The sequence below is a fragment of the Lemur catta genome, chromosome Y (assembly GCF_020740605.2).
Source record: "Lemur catta isolate mLemCat1 chromosome Y, mLemCat1.pri, whole genome shotgun sequence".
NCBI lineage: Eukaryota > Metazoa > Chordata > Mammalia > Primates > Lemuridae > Lemur > Lemur catta.
Window position 1 is genome coordinate 2,536,855 of NC_059156.1, and position 17,808 is coordinate 2,554,662.

Below are 17,808 nucleotides of genomic sequence, written 5' to 3' on the forward strand. Positions count from 1 at the left end.
TTTTTTATAAAAGGTGTAAAGTCTATGTCTAGATTTTTTTTCCTTGACACGTGGATATTCAGTTGTTCCAGCACCATTTGTTAAAAAGGATGAATTGCCCTTGTTCCTTTGTCAAAGAGTAGCTAAGGACATCTGTGTGCAATCTGAATGCAATCTGACTGCCCTTTAATGAAAATTTTGAGTACTGTTTATGGGGAGTGCTAATAGCATTTGTTGCAAGCGATTCTTGTTTTCTCCCTGTTTCCTCAGTAGCTGGAAATAATATGAAATAAAGTACAGTGAGTGGAAATCATTGTTCCTCTCTGTTTGCATTTAGTTTTCTCAGAATACACCTACTCCTGCCAGCTCTACTTTATTTCCTCGTTTTTTCTCCATTACAGGACTGCACTTTTGAAAAAATCACCAAAACAGAGTAAATAACCCTCTAATTTACCAGCTACCTACCAGCCATCTAGCATTTTGAAAGAATTTTGGTGATTTCATGATAAACCTAGACAGTCTCTTTTCACGCCTTAGGTCTCGAACTGTCCCTTGGGGCCTGTGAGTCTAAGTTAAAAGCGCCTGACTCCTTAACAGCAAGATCTGTGGGTTTATCCGGAAATATCAAGCAGGCAAGATGGATCCTGAGCTCTTGCATTGTTGGTTACCAGAGATCATCCGCAAAACCCGGCCACACTGGGCTCCCGTTTGAGAGCGAGGATTTCCACCACTTTCCCACACTTTACATGATTGGCATCTGTCAGGTAATCCGAACATACAAAGAGGCCTTTTAACCAAGTTCAGTTTGGAATTTCCAACTGCTAAGGACGAGCTGGGCTGGCAGGCCAGGGCGCCAGTTTTGCTGCGCGGCTACTCGAGAGTGTGCGGTAGCCGAGGGCCGCGTCCCCCAAAAGCTGAGAGCTGTAATGAGTCAACTTGTTGTTTACTTTCCAAATCTGAATGACTGAGCTAGGCGAAAGAAGAATCAATCAACCACAATGTGACCCTACAGGCGGAAAAAACGCAGCGCTCCCACCAGCAGGCGGTGGGGGAAGGGAAGCACGTGTAACCAGGGCAGAGTTGCATCAGGAGCTCACTCGGGTTTTCTATTGCACCCTTCGTTTTTCGATTGCATGTAATACCTCAGCATCAGTCTGCACGAGCCCAGGGAGCCCGGGAGCAACGCAGGGCAGGCTCAAGGCAAGGCCCCACCAAGTTCTTTTGGGGGGCCTTAAAAGGCTCCTGATACATAATAAGGCACAAATGTATTCTGCTGATTCACAATTATGGAGACTGTGTAAGTGTATTTTTTATTGATGTGCTCTAATAATGGTGTAGCAGCAGTCGTTTTACATCACTGATGTTTTACAGCAATATTTTTGGGTCCACCTTTTTGATGGCGGACCGGCCCCTTAAAAACTCACCTCGGGTCCCCCCTGCCCCAACAAGCAGAAGAACAAATGGTCTAGTGTTCCAGGAAGGAGCAAATGAGGTTATAGTTTAAATTGCTGAGTGTACTGGGCTCTGAGCACGAATTTCATTAGATACCAAAGGGAGGGGCGAACTGATTTAAAAAATTTTCAACGAGGCAGACACCAAAGGTGCTGGGGAGGAGAAGCGGATATTTGTCTAATTGAATTAAGACCGCGAGTGGTGGGAAGCCGTCACCGACGTGGAGGGGAGGAAGGAGAGCTGGGACTTGGGTGCACCAGGGCTGGGCCCTATAAGCCATTGCAACAGAAAACACTTTGCAAAAGCCCGAGGTCCGAAGCCTGGGGGTGGGGATGGGGGTGGGGTGAGGAGGTTCGAGGGCTCAGGTTCCCCCAAACCCTCCCCACAAGCCCCCACACCCGAGTTGCTGGTGCCTACCCCTTCCTCTCTAAGCATTTCTGGCTCTTCCCAGGAGGTGTTAGGTGTTTTGCAAAGATCGAGGCTCCGCCTGAGCCCCCACTTTTTGAAGTGGGGGAAGACAACTGTGGTGTCTTCTAAATCCCGGGTTTTGAGGGAGGTACACCCTCGGACAGATTGCCGGGGCTACGGTAGGGCCAACTGGGCAGCTGGGGGAAGGTAACACTTTAGCAGTGTCCTGGATTCCCCTTCTCCTTAGAGTCCGCGGGGGTGGCCCGAGTTTCAGTCCCCTCCAGGCAGTGGTGGAAAGCTTGGGTTTGGGACTGGGTGGGATTAGGCCTGGGTTCTTCTGTCCCCACAGAGGCCACGGGGAAGGGGCAGAGATCGGAACAAGTAGGGAGAAGCCCGGGTTCCCCACACCCACTCGGCGGGGGGGTGGGCTTGGCGCGAGGGACTGTAGGGACGCAGGTCCCCAGCCGTGGGGGAGGGGCAGGGCTGAAGTCCCTACTTTCTGCGGGGGAGGGGCTGGTTTGGGACGCGGCCCCCCCCAGGGCGCAGGGGAGGGGCCGTTGGGACGCGGGTTCTCCTCCCCCCAGGGGTTGGGGAGGGGCGGCCCGTGGTGCCTGGGCACCCCCAGCAATCCTCCCGGCCCGGGTCGGAGTGCTCGCGGCCGCTCCCCGGAGGTCACTGCCCGTGCCGGTCCGTCCCGTCGTCCCGCCCTCTCCCGCCGCCGCCACTCCCGCACCAGCCTGCCAGCGCTCGCGAGCGAGGAGCCGCCGCCGCCGCCGCCCCGCCGCCGCCGTGCCCTCCGGCCGCCATTCGGCACCGAAACTTTCCAGCGCCCGCGCCCTCTCGGGGACTCGCGCGGCGGGGCGGGGGCGGCCCGGGGGCGGCGCTCGGCTGCTCCGGGGCGCCGGGCCCTGCTCGGCCGCGGCACGGCCCCGGCTCGGCGACGCCCGGCCGCAGGGAGGCGCGGAGCGCGGCCGGGCGCGGCGGCGCCACCACAAGTTGCGCTGCTCGCGGCGAGGTGAGTGCGCGGGGCTGGGCGCGCCGGGCGCGGGGCCGGGGGGCGCGCAAACTTCTGTGGCGAGCGGGGCTCGGCGTCACCCCGGGGTCCGGCGGCGGATCGGGGCGCCCGGACGCTCCGCCCGCCCCCGGGGTTCCTGGAGGGGCAGGTCCCCCACTGTCCCCGCGGCGCTCGGGCCGGGGTGCGGTGCGCTCCCTGGAGGCTGAACAATACCCCGTTGCGGTCGCTCCCCAAAGTGCGGGCGCGGCGGGTGCAGACGGAGGCTGGCGGGGGGCGCCTTTGTTTTGGGGAGGGGGAGGCGGCCGGTAAGTTTGGGGAAGCGCTCGGTCTCCTCCACCCCCGGTGCTCCTTTGTCTGCCGATCCTGGGGCTCGCTGGGCAAACCTGCGCCCCCGCGGGCTGGGGGGCCGAGGCGGGATTTCCCCCTGGGGGAGGGGAGCCCCGGTCTTCCGGGGCGCGGGCCGGCCCCGAACCGGGTGGCGGCTCTGCCGCGCGGAGAGGAGTGAGGCGGGCGAGGCGGCGCGGGCCCCGCGTCTGCTCAGTTTCGGAGGCGCGGAAACTGTCAAGGAAGTCGGAAGCCCCCTCCCCCCGCCACTCCCTGCCCAAGCGCGGGGACCGGGCTGGGGGCGCCCCTGGTCTTCGAGCATCTGCAGAGCCGCCCGGTGCAGACCTGTTGCTCCCGGGTTCTGGCGGCGGGGGGTTGGGGGGTGTCCCCCAGATCCGCGGTCCTGGCCCTGGGGGGACCTTCCCTAACGGAGGGGCCGGTGCTCAGAATGGGGGGTGCGCCTTCGGGTGTCGGTGATCGCTGGGTTGGTAGCAACTTTGGGTCGCTGGAGGCCTGCCGCTCTGGGATAGGGCCTGGAGCTCACGTGCGTCGCTTGTGCGCGGTCAGGCCGAGGGCCCCGGCTTGCTCAGTGCTCGGCCTCTTGTTCTTCGACCAACTGCGTCGGACAAACACAAAGTTAGGGTAGGACGGGTTTCTTTTCCAGCCGGTGATGTTCTGGAGCAAAACCGAAAAGGAAACAAAAACCCACCTCCTATTGTATCTACAACTGCTTCTGCTTTGCATTGTCATGTGTGGCTTGACCTGCCTTCTGGGTGTTTTCCTCTCTGACACGCCGCGCGAGTCCCGGGTTTAAGCTGGGAGGGGAGGGCCGGGACTCGAGAGGGGGAGGGGGAGGGGACGGGAGTGGGGGAGGGGAGAGGAGCTCCGGTTAAGGTCCCAGGCGGTGGCTTAGCTGTAGGAAATGGCTCTTGACGATTTTATGAAAAGTTTACAAGAAGTCATTTCTAGAAAAGAAGCAATTAGATAAAAAAAAAAAAAGAATGTTGAGCATGACGCTTTTGGCAGATTTTTGTGGAAAACCACCAAGCAGTGTTGCTAATACGGGGATAAAAGATGAAATTCATCCCTTGATTCAATTATTAAAATGGCCCCTTAAGGCGATTGCAGGCTTTAAAGGAACGCACACCTGAGGGACAAAAATGGAGACTTTTGGTGTAGTGCTGTGGTCCTCACTCCTTCATCTCTGCATTTTCCTCCCTTATTGGACTCAAGAGAAGTACACACTGACAAGAAAGAGTAGGACAAAAAATAATTGTTATCGTAGACACACTTAGAAGTTAATGTATCAAAATCTGGAGTTTTTTCATTAATTATGACTGTACCACTGGTTCTGTACAGGAGTGTCTTAGAAGATACATTTCTCCTTTATGGTCATGGACAAATATTCATTCGAAAATATACTGAGCTGCTGCTAGAGGCCAGGTCCTCTGCTAGGCCCAGGAGACCCAAGAGCAAGGCAGAGGCCCCCCTGTTGGACATTTAGAGTGGGGGTGGGGTGAGGAGGTGGCCCGCTCACCGACGGCAGGGTGTGCTACTAGGATCCTTGGGTATTCTCGGTTCTTATTCTTCTTTTATCCAAGGCTTGGTCGGTCCAGAAATTATGAACATCTCCCTTCAGTTTTCACACATTGATCCCTAAATCTCCCAGATCTTTTCACTGCTCCTGAAAGTTTGGGCTTTTTCATGAACTGTATAGGGATATTTTGTGATGTGCGACTCTGGAATTGCATTTGGTTTTGAATTCCACTTTTATGTAGCAGAGCCTCGGTTTTCTCATCTGTATGATGGCATCATGAAACTGCCTCGGTGGGCTGGTAGGACAGTTTAAATGGGCTTGAGAGCTGACGGTGGTGAATAGAGCTCCCTGAGTTCATCTCCACAATGGCAGGTAGCATCATGACAGGTAATGTTCCTTGAGAAAAGCTGCCCCATTTGGCCTGAACTTGTAAAAAGGCCACCATGCTTGTGCTCTGCCATTGACCAGTTACGTAACCTTGAACTCCTGCAGCTTTTCTGAACAGCATTTCCTATGCGTAAAAATAAAATCGTCCTACTGGATAGTTGAAGGAGCTAAAGAGAATGCACGTGGAAGTTTTTTAAAAACATAAAATCTCTTGCAAATTTTAGTTGTTGCTCTTGTGCAAATAGAATAATTGCTTGTATATTACTCAAATGCCCTGCACTGAGGCTTTTGTAGGCATTTAATGCCCTATGGGTGGCAATTATTGTTTCCCTTTTGCAGCGGAGGACACCAGTACTCATAGATATTAAGTAACTTGCTAATACTGTACCTAGTGGAGGGAAGATTGTCTGATTCCCAAAGCCCAGCACTTAAGCTTGGTGATATTTTGCCTTTTTGTCCATCTAGTGTGGATTTTCTCACTTGGAGACAAAAGATGGACCAATTGTACACACATACATATCCAAGAGAATCTACGTTGGTTATGTTCAGAGAGATCTATGTATTATGTATAGACATATCTCAACAGAATCACTGAAGGTTGACCACAGTGGAGTGATTGTTTTCTTCTACAGCTTTGTCATTGCATATGGCAGCCACTTGCCACATATGCGTATTTAGACTTAACTGAAAATAACAGTTCTGTTCCATCAGTTCCACCAGCCATACTTCGCTTAGTCCATAGCTGCATGTGGCTGAGTGGCCACCATATTGGACAGCACAGAACTTGCAGGAAGTTCTGTTGGAGAGTGCTACTCTAGTTACTGCAGTGAAGCCTTACTGAAGAAGACAGTCAAGAGAATTGGTGTGCTTTGCGGGGGTGGGGGGAGGAGGGGGTGGGGGAGTGGCGGGTAATGGAGAGCTTGATAAAGTTTGAAATAACTTACAGATAGACTTTTTTTTTTTTTTTTGAAAGACCCATTTCAGCCAGCGCTTTGCCCAGGAGACTGGTTTCTGCAGAGGGATTCTGAACCTGAAATTGACAGGTGTGAACTCTAGATTGAGGTGCTTTGGGCCAATTTAGAGTTAGAAAACCAGAGTGCCAAGCTTGAGTTCCCCGACTGGGTGTTGTACTTTGGGCAAGGCGTTCAGCTGCTCTGTGTCTCGGTTTCCCCATCTGAAAAATGGCACTGCCAGTTTCCACGCTGCCTGCCGGAGTCCTTGGGATGGTGTAGGTGGAGGCTCATGCCAGGCAGAAGGTTCCCGCCAGTGAGCGTCCTGTGCCGAGGACCTGTAGTGCTAAACCGCGTCTGATATTGTCAAGCCCTTGCTTGTCCTGGGTGCCTCGGGCTCCCCTGTCTCCTCCTTGGAGTTTAAGTCCTAAGTATTAAGGTTGAATCTCTTGAGGTCAAAATCTTCCCTATTGAAAGGCCGATAAGGAATCCTTCCCCCAAGGTGAGATTCCACAATAGTCAAAGTATTAAAAAAAGAAAACAAAACATGGCCGAGTGTTAGCTGTTTCCTGCGCATGAGACCCTGAGTCAGAGTGCTATTTTTATTTCTTTAGTGGATGTGAGGTTTGCATAGTTCTTTGTAGAAATTTTATTTGCTAATGAGGCTGGGGGAGACCCCCAGCTCTGTGGGAGAGGTGACTTCCCAGAAGTGTCCTGCCATGAGCCTCTCACTTTGGCTGCTTGTCAGGATCTGGTGCATCCTGCCAGCCTTTGGCTGAAAGGACGCACACACCTGGGTACCCAAGGTTCTTCTCCAGTGGCAGGACAAGGATCCCTCCAGGGGGAGGCCGTCTGCAGTGGGCCCCGAATGTCAGGAATGCAGATACTTGGCCCGTTACCTGCTGGGTAGGCGAACACCTCAGCTAAAACTTGGGGCCGTCTCTTTCCAAGTTTCCCGACAGGCTGTGTACACAGCTGCACTGTGCCCTCGCATGGCCCTGTGGCCCTCCGGCCTAGCAGGTGATCATAGTTTCTCTGCCCAGCGGGATAAGACCGTCCCTGCCCTGCTTTCCTGATACCTTGCATTGGCCCTTTCTTTATTCCCCCTGCTTAAAAACAAAAAGTAGTACGCTCCATCCAATGCGTTGTTAATCTTTCACCACCAGATACATTTAAAAAATAGCTTCAATCAGGAAGCAAGACTAAGGGCATTTTGTAAGCACTTTTTTTAAGTTGTAAAGATAAACCTTTTTTCCCCCCATAATTATTTCCAGTGTGAAGGAAGTACCTGACCTCTTGAGCCGGAGACTGGGGCGAGTTTTCCCTTGGGGTCTCGGCCCCCTCTCCCTCCGGCCCACCCTTTCCATGTGCTGGCCAAACTGGTGAACCTGAAACCCACCGGGACCAACATAGAAGCTGGATGTTGGGAGGGATGGAAAAAATCAACGTGTTTGTAAAGGGCAGTGAGCACCTTGCCTGAGAAAAGGACTTTGAAATCTCGAGGGAGAAATGCAGTTATTAAGGAGTCACTCCCCGGCTGCTGCGTGGCGGCCAGCGGGGACCTGACTTCAGAGGACCCGTGCTGGCACCCTCCGGCGGCGCCCTTCTGTGCTTTATCTTTACCGTCAAATATTTATGGAGAATCCCCAGTGTGCCTGAAGGTTAAGAAATGGAATTGGAGCACATTTCAAGTTAAGACAGGAGAGAATATGTTTATTGTGCAAAGGAAGTTGCGTACCATTTCCTTTGCTTGCTTAGGTTTATTCTTGCCAGTGGGATCAGAGTGGTCGAGATGGTTAAAGAGAAAAGGAATCATTCCTTAGAATTAAAGATAGAGAAGAAGGTTGTTTATGGGAGTGGTGTCTTCAACGTGGAGCTTCAGAATGTTGCAGCCAAGTAATGGTTCTCATTCGGGGCAATTTTGTCCCCATTGTCAAAGGGCATCTGCCAATGTCTGGAGACATTTTGAGTGGTCACAGCTGGGGATAGGGATGCTCCTGCTATCTAGTGGGCAGAGGCCAGGGACGCTGCTCAACACCCTGCGGTGCACGGGACAGCCCCACCACAGAGAATGACTTGACCCCAAATGCCAATGGTGCCTGGGTGGAGAAACCCTGAATTGTATGGTCAGCCATGCAATTATATGTATCAAGTTCTATAGTTGTCAAGGCACACACGTTTTAGGGAAACTTTATGTTAGGGAATAAGCTACAATAGCTGCTGATGGATTCAGTAAGAGTTTCAGGTGCTCATAGGAGAGAGAGAAGGGGGTGGTGGGAAGTGGACTTTCAAGAATGATTTTGAATAAGGCCTGTGAGTGTTGGCAGGACGGGGCTGCTCATCGCCCAAGCTCTGCCTCAATGCCAGTGTCTTAAAGCCCCGGGTGCAAGTACACCCTGAGTGCATAGTTCTGTTTCTTCCTTTTGGTTTTACTCATGTCATCACAGACTTCCTAGGTCTTACTTTGGGTCAGCTTCTTGGTGCTCTTGGAAGTGCCAGTAGGAGAAAGGCATCCAGGGTGTGGTCCTGCTGCGGCCGGTTGTCCTGAGCCAATCCCTGGCCCCCACATCCGCATGAGCCCCAAAGGAGCTCCAGGCCCTACCCGGTCGGGGGGATTCTGGGCTCCTGATGGACCCGGGAGCTGGGGACAGTTGTGAGGGAAACCTGGTGTGCAGCTAGCTCGCCATGCAGACGGGACTACATCTCTGAGCAAATCGGTGAACTCTAGCCGGAGCTTTCTCATTGAGAGAGGAGAAAGAAGAGAATGAGAGAATAAAATCTATTTCTCAGGCTTGTATTAAAAGAGAGAAAATTATTATAATGGTTGGAGCCCCATGTGCTTATATTTTCCTTTTTTTCAAAGTTGGGCACTGGGTCTGGCAATGTCTCTTTATCAGTTAGGATGGTCTCTAGTAGTTTGCTGCTTTTTTTTCTTATCTTTCTTTTCCTTTTTGAATTTCAGGGCTAGTTATATATATATAAAATCCATATAATTATATCTGTATAATTTTATTTTAAATCACCATATGGTAACATTGGCTGTTTTTCTCCTTGGGTGTACAGTTTTCTGTGTGTAGATTGGTGTGAGCACCACGGTAGTCGGGATGGAGAACGAGTCCCTCACCTCCCTCAGTGGGGAGACGTTGGTGCAGCCACCCCGCCCCAGCCCCTAACCTGGGGCGCCCGCCCGCCCGGCTGCTCTGCTGCCCAGGTCTCCGGGATCCTGTTTTGTTTAACACATGAGGAAATGCCTTGTGTGAGTCCCTCTGCTCATCCAGCACCTTCCCAGACCCTTCCCTCTGGTGACAGGTGAACTTCATGCCTTTGTGCGCTTGGCCACCCGGCGTTCCTCAGGACAGCAGGTTTTGTACTGTGGATGTTATCAAAAGCAAGGACAAAGAGCTCATTGCTTCTTACTGTGTGTGAGAAAGTATGAGGGGGTTTGCTGAGGCTGCTAAAGATCTGCTGTTTGTTCTGTGCCAGGGAGTTGTTGCAGCTGTGGTGGTAGAGAAGGGACGGTGTGGGATGTGCTTTCAGAGGGCACACGGTACTGCCAAAAGACACTGTGTGTGTAGAATGTATCAGAAGGTTAAAGACCTGGTTTAGTTTCACACCCAGGACTCATGTTTGTTAAGAGCCCTTTCAGTTTTCCCAGTGGGTTAATCATGTAAATACAAAATAGGCTAAACATATTAGATGAATTCCTGCATTTGTGCTTCTGTGTAGCTGCTGTCTACATTTTACATTGGGCCATCATTTCGCTTTTTGTGATCTCAAAGGAAGTGGCATGTTTTCTAGAAGAACCCTTGTCGTGGCCTTCCTCCGGTGGTTTGCCGGGCTGTGTGAAGTCGCAGAATCTGTGCACGTCCTCCCGGGTAGGGTGAAAGGGCTGGATGAGCGGCTTCAAGGCTTCTGCCAGGTGTGAAGATTTTAATGTGGGAGCGGGAGCCTACTTCAAGGTCGGGAGGCCACTGTTTTTCTAGACTGGTTAAGGATGATGGTGGTTTTATGTTAACTAAATGTTAGGGTACACTGACAGTTATTTATGTCCTCTGCCTAGACCATTGTTTTTCCCACGATTGAAATAAGCAATGTTTTGGTGAACATTGATAAGTTGTGTATTTTTGTTAAAAAACAAAACAAAACCAACAACAATTGAGAAGACGGTTTGGTTGGGTGCCTCTGGATAATTCTTGGGAGTATTAGAGTTTTCGGTCTCAGGAGACACTGTAAAATAAGCACAAACAACACGGCAAAACTCACAGTGTTTATTCTTGACCAGGGTGTCTGCCTTGAATTCTTGTCATTTTTTCCTTTCGTGGTGGATGTAGCTGGAATGTTGAAAAGAAAACATGAGAGTTTTCTTTGCTTGTTTCCCTTAAGGCTGGAACCTAGAATGTGACCCCAGATAGCCTGCGCCGAGCTTTTTCCACCCGCGCCCGCACGCCGGTGCAGAAGCAGCCTCGTGCCCGCCCCAGCTCTCCAAGAAGTGGAAAGCTTTTCTCAGGTCTGTGGAGGACTGGATCCCCAGCCCCATCCGTGTCATTCAGGGGGCACTTCTCCCCTTCTGGGTAGCGTGACTCTTCCCGTTACCGACTTAACCTGTCGTCATGAGGCCTAAGTCTGTGTGAGCGTGTGGCATTGTTCAATTATGTTTGAATGTCCTGGTGGATGGGAGTTTGGACAAAAGGAAGCTTACTGTATGCGGTACCATTTTTATTTCTTAAATCAATAATAACAAATGCTTTATTATGGCCAGACCATATAAGGTCATTTTAAGAACTGGAGAAAAATTGAGCACAGCTGAGCCGTGATTTCCATTTTTAGTTGTGTTGTGGGTAATTCTCAGTCTCGACCTGAACAGTTCTGCTCCTGCAGCCGTCCTTAATATCTTGACATCCACATGAAGATGAGAAATGAAGTTGAGTGGAGGTCTGTCACCAAAAAAGATCAGTAGTGCCAATATGCAAACGTAATTCCCGGCATCCAGAAACATCCAGGTGTCTTCATGGGTTCAGATTGTACTTCAGAAAAGAATCGATGTCCCACTGCTTGGTTCATTTCAGGGACGGAATAACCTTGGGCTCCTGCCTTAAATTCTTTTTTCAACAGAGAATTATCAGGCATTTTAATCCTACTCGACTTTAATGCCAACTCTATGTTGGTAAAAACTCAAGAATTCAAAATTATAAACTTGAAAATGGTAATTGCCAATTTCTGACAGTTGCAGGTCAGTCTGACACATGGTTTGGCTTAACTCCCAGCTTAATTATGAAAGAAATGTCACATTTGGTTTGCATTTCTAAGTCACTGCTGATTCTATGCCAGCTCCAACCACTTCCAGTGATCTGTATCGTGATGTTTCAAAAAGGCTAGCCAGAAGAAGCAACCTTTGATGTGCACCCAATGATACAATGAAATGGGTGAAAATAAGATACAATGAAATAAGATACAATGAAAATTAGATACAATGAAATGGATGAAAATAAGAAAGAATAATCTCATATGTGTCCAGTTCTTCACAGAAATTATTTAGACCACATGGAGAAGCTTGTGGAAGCTAGAGTTACTTTTACATTTCATGGGACGCTCATAAATTTTGTGGGACCCTGAGTATGTTTTCTTTAAATTAGTAGTTTCCAAATTTGGGGGAGGGGGACAGAAATGATGGGTCTCAGGTTTATTTCCCAAAAGGGCCTCCCAGGTGAGTTTCATGCCCTCTGGCTAGGTACACAACGAGATTTATTGGAGTGCAGGAAGAAACTATGAAAATGTCTATTAAAAATTAATGCTTATATCTATTTTTATCTGTGAAAATGCATTTAATGTTTTGTGTATATTTAATAAATAAATTTCATGAGTTGGGGGCACATGCTCAATATTTTTTCACTGATACGAATATGCAGTGAAAAACATTTTGAGATCACTGATTTAGGTCTGTAGAGGCTAGACGCAGGAGTAATAAAAGGCCCTGGATGTAGACAGGACACAGTTGTACTGCACTTTTCTTCCAGCTCCAGCTGCCAACGTGTGTGTGCCTGAAGTAACTCTGAGATCCACCAGCTTGAAGGTTGGACATCACTCCAGAGATACAGATATTGGTGATTTGACTTAGGGATAAGGAAGAAGGAACATGCAACAAGAGGATGTTGTGCACATTTTAGATCTAGTGGATTTTGTATGTTGTTTTTAAAGTTGAAAAATATTTATGTTTTAGAACTAGGTGACAGTATCTCGGTTGCAGGTGCACGAGGAAGCCTTGGAACAACCTGTGCTTTTTAAGCATTTTATGACTCTGCATTGTTTTCATAATCACTTAATTCTGTTTATAAATCAGCTCCTTCCATTGAGGATGCCCTCGGGGCTCTGGAGAATTTGGTGCTTTTGTTGAAGAATTGGTTCAGATTTGGGTTGTGGTAAAAATTGATGGGTGCCTTAAATTTGGCTGTTTGTTTGTTGTTTTGTTTTCAGAGATATTTCATCCATCATGGTTGTTATTAAATCCCTTTTTATATTTTGGATTTCATATTACAGGTTTTTTTTTTTTTAAGAGAAAACTCACTTTAGTTGATGCTACATTACTGGTGTAGTGGTAATGTATGTGTGAATAAACGTAAAAATTATATACATGACTCAGACCACATTGTGGAGGTGAGAAGTAGGACTCACCTCCAAAGGTAAGGTCTTTTGTCTGAGTTTATTTGCTGAGAATAGCTAAAGGTTTGGTTTTTGTCAGACTGGAAATGCCAACCTCAAATAGTGGCAGGTTTCCAGACCAGGTTTTTTGTTTGTTTAACTTGAGGGGATTGACTTGTCAGCTTGTGTGTGTGTGTGTGTGTGTGTGTGTGTGTGTGTAATTTTTGGTGTTTGCCTCTGTTTTCCCCATTGTGAATATTGAATTTACAGTATAACTTTGCATATAAAATGATGATCAGATACTTGCCTAGTGCATTAAAAAGCCTATGGGGAACAATACTTGTAGATTGGTAGATTTTTATATACCGACAGGACACCTTATGCCAAATGTCATTAACACTTGTCAGGATCTATGTAGACATTTCATGTGAACTTTGGTAACTGAAATTTTTATGTCTGCTTAAAAAACCCTGTTGCTTCTCTTTATAGTAATATTCACAAGGCACTCACCGTAAAGAGAGGAGAAACAGGAAGTAGAATTTTTTGCGCTCTGGATTTATGCACCTGTGTCTGCTCTCCAGAGGTCAATACATTGACGCTCCAGTGAGAACTTGCATTATGATGAAGTGTAAAGCAGAGGAAAAGGTGTATTTGGGAATGTGCCATATCTGCCCCCATTGTCCAGCCCCTGTAAGAGGAGAGAGAAATGACACAGAGTATTTTGCTGTTAGCCAGACGCCTTGCCCCTTAGACAGGTGGTCTTGACTTCATGTTGGAAGCAGGTCAGCTGGTCAGCACTGAATTGCCACAGCTCTGCACTGGAATCCTCTGTGTCTTTGTTGTTGAGTGATGATGCTAATAATTATTTGTTTGATTATTTCCCAGCCAGATCATCTGATATTATATTTCAGAATGTGTCTCCGAAAATGGCCCTAAACACACTGTTCTCTGAAGCCTGCACCAGAGTTGATTTTATTTCCTAAGTGCACACTTCATGCACCTGTCAAGTGCATCCATCTAGGTGTAGTTTCTGGGAGTGTGAGGTAGAGGTATATGGAGTTGGAGTGTAGGGGACTGGTAAGGACAAATGGTAAAACCCCAGGGACGTGAAATCTATGAGTACGCTAACCTTCAAGAGAGACTATAAAAAGAAATTAGTTTATAGTGTTGTTGAAGTGCCGTTTACATAATTTACAGCAAGGAAAGCGGTTACTTCTCATCAGGAAGAATGGGGTTATTAAAATTAGCTATCTTTATCTTTCCACAGAAATAAAAATCAAATGAATTTTAGTTCAAGTAATTATATGTGAAGCTTTATAATTGGAAATTTGAAGTTAGCGAAATTATATAATGTTCATTAATTACATTAGTGTACTCAAACTAAATATAAAATAAGATTAGGTCATGCAAACATTTCATTTTTATCTCAGTCAGTACAGTTCACATCCACCCAGTAGTTAGTTTCCAGTTACATTTCATAATTTTTTTAACATCCTGGCCATGTTTTCAGAAAAGATAGTTGAAACAAGAGACTGTGTGTATTAATGATTTCCCAAGTCATTTTTAAGTGTAAACAACACAGGGTAAATTGTCCTTTTTGAATTTTCTTTCCTTTATTATATGCCTGGCAGGGGAGAGAAGCAAGTGAGGGTCATTAATCCCATTTTCCTTCGTGGCGTTTGTTTTAAGGGAGACTTGGGCTCAATTCATAGTTTGCTATCTAAAAGTAAATGTTCAGCCTTCTCTCATTTCCTGTTGTGTTTGCTTTTCCATTCAGTGTTGTATATTTGGACAACAAATGTATTTTTCTTATGGGTTTCTGGTAACCCAGATGCTCACTGGAGTGGATTTCTTTCTGTCCACGCCTCTGGGTTGGGCAGTTGCGAGTGTTTGGCTTTCTGTACCTCGTAGAGTTGAGTTAAATAGAGATGTTGTCCATTCCGGTTGGATAATAATTCCCTTTGTAAGCTACCCGGTGCTCCGTTCCATTTGGGTTTGCTGTAGATGTTTGCGTTGCCTTCGGGTTGCCAAGATGTCAGCTTTATGGTGATGTTTGCTTTAACACAGAACTCTTAAGTCTGGCTTAAAATTCAGTTGGTTTTCTTAAACAAGGTTATTGAGGTATGAATACATACCATAAAAAATGCCCCTTTTTAAGTGGTATAATTCAGTGATTTGTCTTAAACTTACCGAGTTGTGTAAACATCACCATAGTGCAGTTTTAGAACATTTCATTCCACAGTTAGGTCAGGACAGGAGGTCGGGGTGTCGTCAACCTCTGCTCCCACCTTCCAGCCACGCGCTACAACTAATCTCCTTTCTGTCTCTATACAGTCCCCTTCTGTGGATATTTCAGAGTTACATTTCCGAGAATGAGTATCTCTGTGCTCGGCTGGACGTTCTGGGTGGTGAGACCTGCCTCCTGCGCCCCTCCCGGGGAGGGGTGGGTGGGAGAGGGCAATGAGGGTGAGTATGACGGTGTAAGCTGCCTCCTGCCTTCGTTCCCTCACCTGGAAGATCAGAATGACAGTGGATTTGTGGCAGGCTGTAAATGTGAAACCTTGTGGGAAGTAATTAGCTGGCACACAGGAGGAGCTCGTTGTATGTGTTGGTGTGAACAGTGGGGAAAAGTGCATAAGGGGCCCTGTTTGACAGGCAGGGGACCAGGAAATGGTGGGCTGAGGACACGACCACAGGGCAGACACCCCCTTGTGCATCCGCCTTGAAAGCACCTGCGTGTGTCTTGCAGGCATCGAGCCTCAGGCTTTCAGGGAAGTTGGACATTGGCCCAGGGTTACCGCAGCTTGGTCCTCAACCAGGGGCAGTTTTGCTCCCAGGGGACATTTGTGATTGTTATACATGAGGGAGGGCTGAACTGGCATCTAGTGTGTAGAGGCCAGGGGGCCTGCTGCAGTGCAGAGGATGGTCCCCTCCGCCAGCAAACACCTGTCCAGCCCACAGGGTCAGCCGTGCCAAGGTAAGAAACGCTGCCTTTGGTAGTGTTGCACCTGCTGGTCGTTGTAAGCGAGGTACTGAGATCCTCCAAAAAGACTTAATGAAGTTGAAGAAATAAAAAGCCCATCCGGCTTACAAAAGAAATATAAGCTTCTTAATCAGTCTTATACAGATATTTAGAAAAAATAGGGATTTTTTTTCCCTAAAGCAAAAAGGATAAACAAGACTTTGGAGCTCAGTTTAGAAGGAAAAAAAATGACTTTCAAATCCTTTGGAAGTATTCGTTTACAAGTGAACAGTGAAATGACAGTGTAGACAGAGCCACGGGGGCGCTGCTTGGCTTTGATCTGGTGGTCATGTCTAACCTGTGTCTGGGTCCCTACACCTGCCTTCCTGCCTTACCTTAGCGCCTGTCCCAGCGCTGACCCTCCTCTGTTCCTGCCTGGGGGCCTTTTCCTCCCCACCCCACCCCTGTCTGCCTCTGCTTCCCACCTCTTAAGAAACTCCTTTTCCTGATTCTTTGGTTCTTTTGGCCTGTCTCTAACCTCATTCCCCCCCAGGTAATCCGTGATTATATGCTAGTTGCAAAGAATCCAAGCAGTGTGGGGTCCTGGTTCTTCCTCCCCCACTCGCAGAATCAACAGTCTTCGCAGTTTAGAGTGCAGCATTGCAGGTCTTTTTCTAGGAGTTTCAGTTGTCCAGACACAAGTGTGCAATCTTACGTTTCATCTAAATGTGCTCATGTTATACTTGCTCCCGCTCCATCTGCTTTCCTTATTTTTACAACGTTATTGAGGTATAGTGAAGTACAGTAAACGAGGCATGTAAAAAGTGTGTGGTTTAATAACTTTTCCGTACGCACACACATATTTGGAGCACCAGTGCCACAATCAAAATAATAAAGCGTATTCTGCCACTCCCCAAAGTTTCCTTGTGCCTTCTTGTGATCTCTCTCTGCCACCGCGGATGTGCTTTCCATTCCCATTGGGTAGTTTGCGTGTGTTTCCTAGCATTTTATGTCAGGGAGGTCATACAGCATGCGCTCACCATTTGCCCGACATTCACTGGCACCGTGCTTTTGGGGCTTCGTCCCTGTTGTTGCACGTGTCATTCATTCATTCCTCTCTGCTGCTGGGTAGGATTCCATCCTGTGTGGACGCACTGAGTTCATTTATCCATTCGCTAGTGGTTGGGCGTTTGGGTGGTTTCCATTCTTTTGGACTATTACGAATAACGCCACTATAAATATTTATGTGGTCCTACCAGGTTCTCACGCTTCATCATGCATCAGAACCACCTGGAGAGCTTGTTAGAACACAGCGCCCAGCCCCATCCCCAGAATTTCTGAAACAGTGGGTCTGGGTGGGAACTAAGACTTGGCCTTTCTGACAGGTTCCCAGCGATGCTGGTCCGAGGACCACACACACTTTGGGGACAGCTCCCTTAAAAAGGAACTCTTCACACATTGTGATAGTTGCTCCTTTGTTAGTTCCAAATATTTCTCTTGGACCATTTCTTGTCTTGTAATGTTGCTTGTGGTTTGAATCATCAGCACACCACCCCCCCACCGCCCGCCGCCCCTTTCATTGGAGACTGGGTCTTGGTTCTGTTGTCTAGGCTGGGCTACAGTGGTGTGATCATAGCTCACTGCAGCCTCAAACTCCTGGGACTCAAGTGATCCTCCTGTCTCAGCCTCCTGAGTAGCCGGGAATACAGGTGGGCACCACCACACCTAAATAATTTTTTATTTTTTGTGGTGACAGGGTCTTGCTATGTTGCCCAGGCTGGTCTCAAACTCCTGGCCTCAAGTGATCCTCCCACCTTGGCCTCACAAAGTGCTGGCGTGAGACACTGGGCTCAGCCCAGGCTCCTCCTTTTTGTGTGGTTGAGTGTCAGTCTTGTCTTTGGGCTTCTGGGCTTGGCTTTCTTATGGCAAGGGGCTGACACCGAGAACTGCTCAGGGCATGTAGGTCGCTGCTGATGTTGCGAAAACATCAGCTGTGATTTACCCCAAAAGGCGAGTTTGCCTTCACTGGGGACCTAACGTGTGCCCTCACTCTGTCTCTCTCTGTTGCTGATCGCTGGGGTCCCCTTCTGATGGAATGGCCAGGCCATGCTGTCAGCACCCACCTGTGTGGGGTGGGCTTGTAGCCATTCTGTGCTAA

General features: G+C 48.4%; 1 protein-coding gene across 3 annotated transcripts in view; it reads left to right on the forward strand.

The window, feature by feature from the left end:
- Nucleotides 1-2,770: 2,770 nt before the first annotated feature.
- LOC123629094 (F-box-like/WD repeat-containing protein TBL1X) overlaps nucleotides 2,771-17,808 on the forward strand; it is a 191,942-nt gene continuing 176,904 nt past the window's right edge. For 2 of the 3 annotated variants that reach the window (XM_045539053.1, XM_045539055.1), the window contains exons 1-2: nucleotides 2,795-2,854; nucleotides 10,436-10,559. The gene's annotated coding sequence lies outside the window, so the exon portion shown is untranslated. Of the gene's footprint in view, nucleotides 2,855-10,435; nucleotides 10,560-17,808 lie in introns of all 3 variants that reach the window. The other variant, XM_045539054.1, reaches the window with a different exon arrangement.